We start from the raw sequence: 9,316 nt of genomic DNA, 5'->3' as shown, positions 1-9,316 counted from the left end.
CCCTAACCCACCGACACACACACATACAAACACACGCACACACAATCTTCGCCTGCATGACTGCATAGGTTACGATTATCATCGAATCCAAAAATTCAACTTCAATGGCTACTTTTGACTATGCACGAAGTACAGTAGTTTACAAACAAACGTTGCACTAACATTTTTTTTTCTGAACGCGTGGTCAATGGGACCAACAAACAATTTGCAACAGAAACTACTGTGGTTTAAATGCACATATACATTAGCAACTCTCAATGCGGAGAGAAGAAACAAACTATAAGATGAAATATTCTTTTCAGGATTAGAGATGTTAGCTTCCCCAAAAGTTCATATATTGTCTCCACTCAAAGTCGATTTTGAGCGATTGTTGTCGAAACGTAAACGTTTGAGACAACTGACAACAAGCCTAACGTTATGCTATTTGAGTGAACACATTTTGACAGCATATACCATAAACTTCGTTGTCTCTACACAGGACAAAGTAACGTTGCAAGGTAATTGTTGTTGAACAACATACTTTGTGTTCATTGAGCACTACAGATGCAAGAATGTTATAATTTTATCGTAAAAATCTGATGTCTTTTACACGCATCCGTATATTTCGATTTGTCCTCGCCTACATTGATCAGGGGTTGTAGCACCAGCTCCACCTCAGTGCACTGAATTATTCATATCTTGCACGGGGTTGACGCTTATGTATTTTGGTTTTTTACTCCAGCTGAGGGTAGCCTGCGGCTCCACCTATTTCTATATAGACCCCGCCTTTTCTCCAGCTGAGGGTAGCTTGAAATGTCGATCAAATCTCTTTGTTAATGTCCATTGGCTTAGATATAATAGTAACGCCTCAATGATACATATTCATATTCCCTTCTATCAATCATGTGGCTCGCGCGTACAGCCGTCTGCTATAAAACAACATTCTTGCGCCGACTAACTGTCAAGTAATTTCACTTTTATTCTATGAAAACTGGACTGGGACAACATTGTATTCCTTTATGTAAAAACGTCTGATATCACTTATTGCAGGTAGGTGCTACAAGGCAAAACGTCGTTAAATTCAGTTATTTGCCATCAGTGTAACGGTCTTTACTTTAGGCTTGCCTTAGGTAAGCTAGGCTGTCACTGCGATTGAGATTGTACGTAGTTTACGTTTATATGAAATAGCAAACTATGAGTATTATTAGTATAGGCCTAGCCTAGTACAGTATCACTAGGTTATGTTGTACTTGTAGTGGGTTATGATATGGTAAATAATTGTCGAATGATGACTGCGTAGGCCTATGCCCACAGCTGCAGTTTAACAAAGATGTTTAACACAGAGCATCACATTTATCAATCAAATAATAATAAATACTCGTGACTTCACTGTAGGGTGCGTCGGTAAATCGATATATCCGATAAACCCTTTTTCTTTGGGCCGTGGCTATTCTTACGACGAGTCGTAACAATTATTTATAAACTATTCTTACGACAAAGGCAAATTCAAGAGCAGTAAAGTAAATAAAGCAACTGCGCATGTAGTAGGAGTAACCCTAACCCTAAACATAACCCTAAACCTCGATCCTAACCCTAACCGGAAATTATTGTTACTCCTCGTCGTAAAAATAGTACGCCTGGTCATGAAAATAGCAACTGCGCATGCGTAGTCGGAAATTATTCTTACGACTAGTCGTAACAATAGCCACTTTGTTTTCTTTGATATCCACACCGACGGTATTGAAATCTGCCATCTGAAATAAACCTTGAATACTAGTAAAAAATAATACTGAATTAAAGATAATGACCCATTAGTACCCCCGAGTTCGAGTATGTTCCTGCTGCAACTGTTTTTAGTGTATAACTTACCACCCCCGCAGTCAGGAAGTATTATAACATTCTTGCTGCACATTCTTCCTGCACCTGTTGTGTGTACTATACCGAACAAAAGTCAATGAAGGAGAACAATGATGTATTTCTTTCGTTTTCACCTTCAAAAATGGTTTAAGCCTACTCGGCCAATCACGATCACGGATGGGTTACATTTACACACGCTACTTATCATAATAATTTCATTCCCAAGTTACGAAGTTGTATAATAATATCCACACTGTGCTATGACAAATTACTTTAGAACTTCATCATAGTAGTAACCGTACCGCAAGTACAGTTTCCCGCCAAATGGTTCTCCCGATAAAGTCTCTTTCATTTCTTTTCTAGCTTGGTAACTATTGTCACTTGCTCTCCCACACCGATTATATGCCACAGTCAACTACTACAATAACATACAGCTTGTGGTTGGACTGGGCTGGCCTCACAGTGGAGTGTACTGTAACTGTACATTCGCGTTGTATTGAAGGAGGTAAACAACACTGATTTTTGTACTTTTCTTTTTGATCAAAGTTTTAGTAAATAAAATGCTGCAAAAGAAAGAGCATCGATGGGAAAATCGTCATTTAACTGCAAAAACAATTGTAGGCTAGAATAGTGTCCATGCGATGCATGCTAAGTGACTTACAGTTGTGTATGTATCGGCAAATTTTTCTTCTGGTATATATTCGATAATAACTGATTTTGGTCAGCTGTTTATCGGTATCTGTTATTGCTCACACCGACGCACCCTACTGCACTGACACTAAGTAAGTGATGGAGCTGAGGGTTCTTACTCTAGCCTCTAGGCCTTTATGATGTGTATTGTCAGGATCGATATGCCTGGGAGGAGTGGTGAGGTTTGTGCACATGTCATGATATTAAGTGTTGTAAAGTAAAAGTAGTTAATTTGTCAATTCTGTATGGTATCAGTTCTCAATGATCAACTCCAGTAAGTCAAGTTCATGTAATTATCTCTAGTGTTGATGTTGTAAACTACCTGTACTCTCCAACAGTTGGGATGATGATATAGTTTGCTGTTTGTACTGTAGCAATCAGGAGTGAGCCTGCTAACGGTGATGTTGTTAAAACCGGTGACTTTAATTATCTAGACATCAATTGTACTGAAGGCTTCATTATTAAAGCTAGCAGCTGGGGGCACACTATACAGGGCACACTGTACAACTTTCACCTAATTTTGAATCATCGCCACAATTTTGAGTCACAAACAGATTGCCTTGAACACTATACGACTGACTATGTGGTTTCCTAACTAAAAGACCAAATAATGTATTCAATTCATTTGTCTTTACTTTCTACCTGTGAAATTGTTTGGTCAATAGCCATATTTGAACACTCCTAATTTGAAACCCTTTGAGAAAGTGTTAACATATTACACTAAGAAATTGCTGTATATCTTTCCTCAGGACATCTTTTACAATGGATTTGTTTCTCTGCATCTGTTTGCAGCTGCAATATATTTCCTTCAGTTTTATGTATTAGTGGCCCTAATTGTATTTCAGAATGGCAGAAGACGTTTCCAAGTGTCATGTCTGTGGAGATGTGTATCCATCAGCAGCAGTGTTGTATTGGCATTATCGATGCCATCATCTCCATCCTCCACCAGTCTACCAAGGTACTGTACAGTGCTGTATAGTTGCAAGCTACAGTTTTCAATTGGTATAGCCACATTTTACTATTTGTGTTACTTTTGTTATCGACTGTTGTGTTGTTTTTAGTTATTTAACTGCTGCACTATTCTGTTTTACTATTACTGTGTTTTTTTACCATTTTTTTTCTTCTGACATGAGAAAAAAGGATGCCAATCCTGGTTAAAAGCTGGTTACACTAGCAATAAAATACCTCCACAATGTGTTAATTGCCTTGAGCTTGCATCACCCATAATTTACAACAATTTAAATTTGATGCCACTCTCACTCTGGTGTTGATATACTGCTTTCAATTGTCTATAAGTCCAATTATGCATTTGAATATAAAAGCAGACTAGAAACCAAATGAACTCTCTCAGTGCTGAAAGACAGTCTACACTCACACTGTCCCAATAAATACATGTTTCCTTTCCCCAAATTTGGCTATTTCACAATGTATGAGCAAATTCCGAACTTGGATCAAAGCATAAACAAGCATTCCTTCTGTTTACAAACATAATGCAGCAGAATATTTTTGTTCATGCCTGTAGGGAATGTCTTTCAGAACTATCAACACAACTTGATCTGAACATAAACAGAGATACAGGCCATGAATGTTGTTTTGTTCCTAGTTATGACTCTTTCAAACATTGCCAAAAGGACAATAATTTGGAAATCAGGTATTTCAGTGTCAACACGTCAGTGATGTTTTGCTACTGTACCTGTCAGCAAGGTAGATGATAGTGCAGTACCTGTTACAAGAAAAAATTGTATGACATCCATATCATGTCAGTTTGGAAGAATACCATGGCAGGTGTTATTGAGCCTGTTGTAAACATTTGAAATGGGTTAAGTACACATATTAATGAGTTCAATTTGTTCTCTAACTTTTTACTTTTTATGTTGACTCAGTGATGCAGTAAAATCTGTTCTGGTGATGTAGAAGTAATTTCTACAAGTGGTTCAATTCCATTGGCAGATTATGTGCACTTCACTGTATGCTTCATATGCATAAACAGGGCAAGCAAAGGTGTTATAACTTGAATGAATTGGAATGTTGGAAATTGGTTTTGCCACAGAAAATCTAAAATTGGATATAAGTAACATAAAGTCAACTTGTGTTGCTCTCCTTAACCTTCATTCATACCCTAGAAGATTTTGTTCACACAGGCTTGATTCCCCACTTCAGTGTAGTCGAGTACTACACAGTCCCACTACTTGAAAAGTTCTGCTATAACTTCCAATAAAGGAGATAGTACCAAATTTGTTTTCTTGAAATTTTGGACATTTGAAAATCGGGTGCTAACATATGTTTATGAAGCTCTGGTTTTGTTAGTAGCAGGTTTGTTTGCCTTCTTCTTCTGCTTTTGTTTTTTCTTTTCTTTTCAGGACTTATTTAGCCAATGTTCCAACATTTTATCAAACACAACACAGATGAATTATGTGAGACAGGAGCTATGAGACCAGAGTATTTCTAATTTTGAACAGTTGCTACATTTCGTTTTATTGAATTCTTATATTGAAATTGATGGCCAAGTGGTTAAGAAGATGGGCTTGTGGTCGAGTCCTGTCGTGGTCATTGCGTTTGTGTGTCCTTGGGTAAGACACCTAAACTTGATTGCTTGTCTCTTCCCAGGACTTTAAACATGCACCTGTGAGGTAACTTGTACTTGTAGTTGTGTGGCGGATTGTGGCAGCTCCTATGAGAAACACCGCAGGGGGCATGTTGATGCTTCAGTGTGCCAGGAGTGATTAGATTGAAGTTACCACTTGCATTGTGCACTTGAGGTGAAGTTTGTATATATACTATACAGTACGCTGACACAAGTATGGTAACATAGCAGGGATGTGAGGGGTATTTGCGGTCTTTTAAATATAGGGGTTTGCTGGAAAAGAAAAAGCCAGAAAGAAGAGATCTCCACTGGAGTTAAAAGTCAAGTAGTTCTTATTTATTGACAATTATCCATGTGAAAAATGCTGTCTTCACTATGATATAAGTTTACTTAACTTTTTACTAGCTAACTTTACAGACAAAATCTAAGGTCTAAATCTTCAAAAAACTCTTTCAGGGTGAGGGGACCTAGTTAGACCATCCTCTGACTAGAACCTCTACCACTCAATTGGCAGATCCTCACTCTGAGTTGATCAGAGGGTTACCGAACTCTTCCTGAATATCACACTCATTAGAGAAGCCAGATTGGATGAAATTTCTGGGATAACTTAAACATCAACAGTTTCGACTGTTACACAGTACGTAGCATAATCGAATGAGTAATAGCTGTAAAGAAATACATAACAGACTTCTCTAAGTTGTCAAAGAGAGTTACTAATATGCTATGGTATGTTACTAGATCACATAATAGGAACTAGGGCAAGTTGAAATTACAGGGTGATTATGTGTATTGTCATATACCCCTACGCAAGGAACCACGGTGCCCTTGGCTCTTGTTTAAACTACGTTGCGTACTAAAAAGTAAAAAGTCAAATTTCTGTCCCCATTTTCAGGCACATAGTGGTGGATTGCCGTCGTTAGGAAGGGTTGAACAATTTTGTTCTTCAAAAAGGGCTTAGATGCCAAGTGGTGCTTTTATTTACATTTTTTTACCTACATTCATGAACTAAAGAGAGTATATTTAATTTTTTTTTTTGCTCGCTTTGAATTTTCACCATCGGTTCCCCAAAAATTTCTGTCGGGGCACTCTGCCCCCTGCCTCTCGCTGGGTACGCCACTGGCCAAGGATGAAGGTATGTGCAGTCAGCTGAGCTTAGCATCATAATCAATGATAGTCTGGACTCTGGTTGTTATTTGGACTGTAGAGATAAACTTTGGATCAGCTTTCATGTTGGGGATATTGAGTACAAGAAGTCTGTCAGTTGCATTAAAGCTCAGATATATCATATAGCTGTCATTGTAAATACATTGTTACAGACCCCTAAGTAATCTCAATAATTTGTATGATTTTTGCAACAAATAGTTGTATTATAAATCAATATTTTAGAATATTATAAATTAATCTAAGAATCATAGTATAGAACTGCCTGGTGTGTGTGCATATCTGGTGTGTGTAGAATATTTGGAAAAGTTGAGAAGCTTCTAGAAGAGTTAGAACATTTGAGAATAATTTAGATCATTCAACACAGAACACATTTGAACATGCTAGAACATTGGAGTGCTGCAAAGGGGACATCCCCTGTGCTATTTTTAGAACACTAGGTGAGGATTTCCTGGAAAGGTGAAGTGACCTTTTGGATTGGTTGAACTGAGCTGGAGCTAGTATGCGTCTAGAATGGATGGACATTGCAAGATCTTTCTGGACTTGTGGAAATGCTATATAAGCACCTGATAATTGGAGATCAAAAAGTTTTAACCATCTTGGCTCCAGGAGTTTTATAACATCTGGCTCAAGTGAATTCTACAATTCCAGTGTGAGTAAATACTCACTTAGTTTGACAGTAGAGTTATAGCCGTCTTCATATTAGTGGAATTGTCACAAGTTACCAGCTTCAAAGTCGTCCATCGTTGTGTAGCCGTCTTTGGTTCTGTGCCAGTCAGCACTACTTATTGTGGCCTCTGAGTTACCCAAGGACAGGAATCCAAGGATTACAGGCTGCAAGCACAACTTGGACATTCATTAGTAGTAGACCTCCGAAGTGGAAATCATCGAGTTGGGAGCTGGATTTCTTCAATATTGGACATTCGTCCGCCGACAAGTTTCGCCATTAACCACAATGACCACTATGCTGTACAAGTTCAGGTGTCATATTCATTAAAGAAGATACTAATACCATATCATCAAAACCACAATGTATTTTTACATTCTGGTTAACTTGAATGGATGTCAACATACTTCTTCACATTGCAATGTGGTAACATCTCAATTTCACACATAGTTATAATAAGCTTTGTTTGATTTGAAGTTTTTTATTATAAAAGCCAGTACTTCCATAAACAAAGGTAAATTGGTGCAACATAGCTACTGTGTTAGTGTTAGCATTAAATATTTCTTACATGGTCCCTGTATTTTGTCTTATTGGCACCCTTTCCTTGGTTTTCCTTCTGCAGTCAACTGTCTTTTTCATTTTCTACTGGCAGGAGCAGTGGCGGAGCGTCCATATTGTCAGGGGGGCGAATGCTCCCCCCCCCCCCTGACGGACTCAAATGGACTGCTGGCGCCCTTTTCAGCTTTTTACCACTTTTTACTTATTCGCGATTATTGACTTTTTTATTGCGCTCCCATCTACCTATTGACATTTGTTACATTTTATTGACGAAATGCTCTGGCGGCTATTTATTATTCGTTTATCTGCAAACTAGCAAGGCCCGGAAAGGGTCATTTCCGGCGATATTTAGAAATAGCAGGTCCCTGATTAAATCACACAGCCTACAACAGTTTATATCTATGTCTAACATAATTTTGTAGATAGTAGCTACTGTTTGTTTGGGTTTCTATTTGGAATCAAATTTTAGTTTAGCTGTGCCTGCCAGGTGTTCTTTGAGTTTACTTGTCAATGTGTGGTTACTTAATAGTGGATTATTGGAAACAGTCATTCTGACAAATCAGTGTAAATGTTTTAAAATTCGAGCATGGTCCTGGTTTAGGTGACACGGTGTATTCATAGTTGGCTATCCAGTTGCAATATTTTTACTTACCTGAAAGTAGCAGGATCAGGTTACGATTAAATTAAATTATTTAATCGAGTTGTGGTCGGTATTCGGTAAGTATGCATTAAAACTGTTCCATATTACTTTAAGGTGTCAAGGTATCTTTTTGTTGCAGAATGTAGGAATCTTCTTTTGCTCATTGGTTTGGCTGTATTTTACGTATTTAAAGGGGGTAAAGTTACATTTCCAGAAATGTTGGGGGAGGGGGTGGGGGTGGCACAAGTACTGAAGTGCAATTTCGCAAATGTACAGCTTTACTTGATGAACTGACACACCTGACTCGGAATTAAATGTTATCGAACCTTTAAGAAATAAGAAACTCGGAAAAAATTAGAAGCAGTGAGGTGAGTTTAGTGCAAGTATTCCACTTGGTATAGTCTCTGCAACTTTTTATAATCAGTATCGTTCTCGCACTGTTGATTTGTGAAATTTCAGTCATTATTTCTTGGATGGTGGAAAGGTGATGAATTAGTACAGTGAAAGTTACATACATTTTGATAACGATATATTCTGGTTAAATTATACTTCATCGCTGTTGTCTTTTTGTTTTTGTAAAAAAAATATTATATAAAACAGTTGTAACCCTGAGAAACACCAAAAATATCCATAAATGTGGCTAACATTACTACATAGTGTATTTAACACAGTCGACCAAAAACAAAAAATAAACGTGTCCATTAGAGTCATACGTTATCGCAATTCTTCGTAAAAATGTATTAAATTTGGTCAAAAATCGAATTTTTGAAATTTCCAAAATCAATCGCGTTACTGAGCTACCCTGGGGTGGAGCTGAGTTTTAACCCCGAGAAACACCCTAATTGTCCATCAATGTAGCTGAAATTACTACATAGTGTATTGAACATAGTCTAAAATTAATAAACGGGTCCATTAGAGTCATAAGTTATCGCAAATTTTCGTAAAAATGTATTAAATTTGGTCAAAAATCGAATTTTTGAAGTTTCCAAAATCAATCGCGTTACTGAGCTACCCTGAGGTGGAGCTGAGTTTTAACCCCGAGAAACACCCTAATTGTCCATCAATGTAGCTGAAATTACTACATAGTGTATTGAACATAGTCTACAATAAATAAACGGGTCCATTAGAGTCATAAGTTAGCGCAATTTTTCGTAAAAATGTGTTAAATTTGGTCAAAAAT

At 37.5% G+C, this 9,316-nt stretch overlaps 1 long non-coding RNA gene across 2 annotated transcripts; it reads left to right on the top strand.

Annotated features, from left to right (window-relative positions):
• The first annotated feature begins 672 nt into the window (after positions 1 to 672).
• Positions 673 to 8,741, top strand: LOC139967281 (uncharacterized). 2 transcript variants are annotated; one of them, XR_011792959.1, is made up of 4 exons: positions 673 to 1,029; positions 2,200 to 2,341; positions 3,372 to 3,484; positions 4,887 to 8,741. It is a non-coding gene; the product is annotated as an uncharacterized lncRNA (long non-coding RNA). The 2 variants fall into 2 exon arrangements; XR_011792958.1 differs by lacking the exon at positions 4,887 to 8,741 and having other exon boundaries at positions 687 to 1,029; positions 3,372 to 4,851.
• Positions 8,742 to 9,316: the final 575 nt, after the last annotated feature.

This window comes from Apostichopus japonicus, chromosome 5 (genome assembly GCF_037975245.1).
Source record: "Apostichopus japonicus isolate 1M-3 chromosome 5, ASM3797524v1, whole genome shotgun sequence".
In the NCBI taxonomy this organism is placed as follows: Eukaryota; Metazoa; Echinodermata; class Holothuroidea; order Aspidochirotida; family Stichopodidae; genus Apostichopus; species Apostichopus japonicus.
Note: the sequence above shows the minus strand (reverse complement) of the source record. Positions and strands in the feature narration are given on the sequence as shown.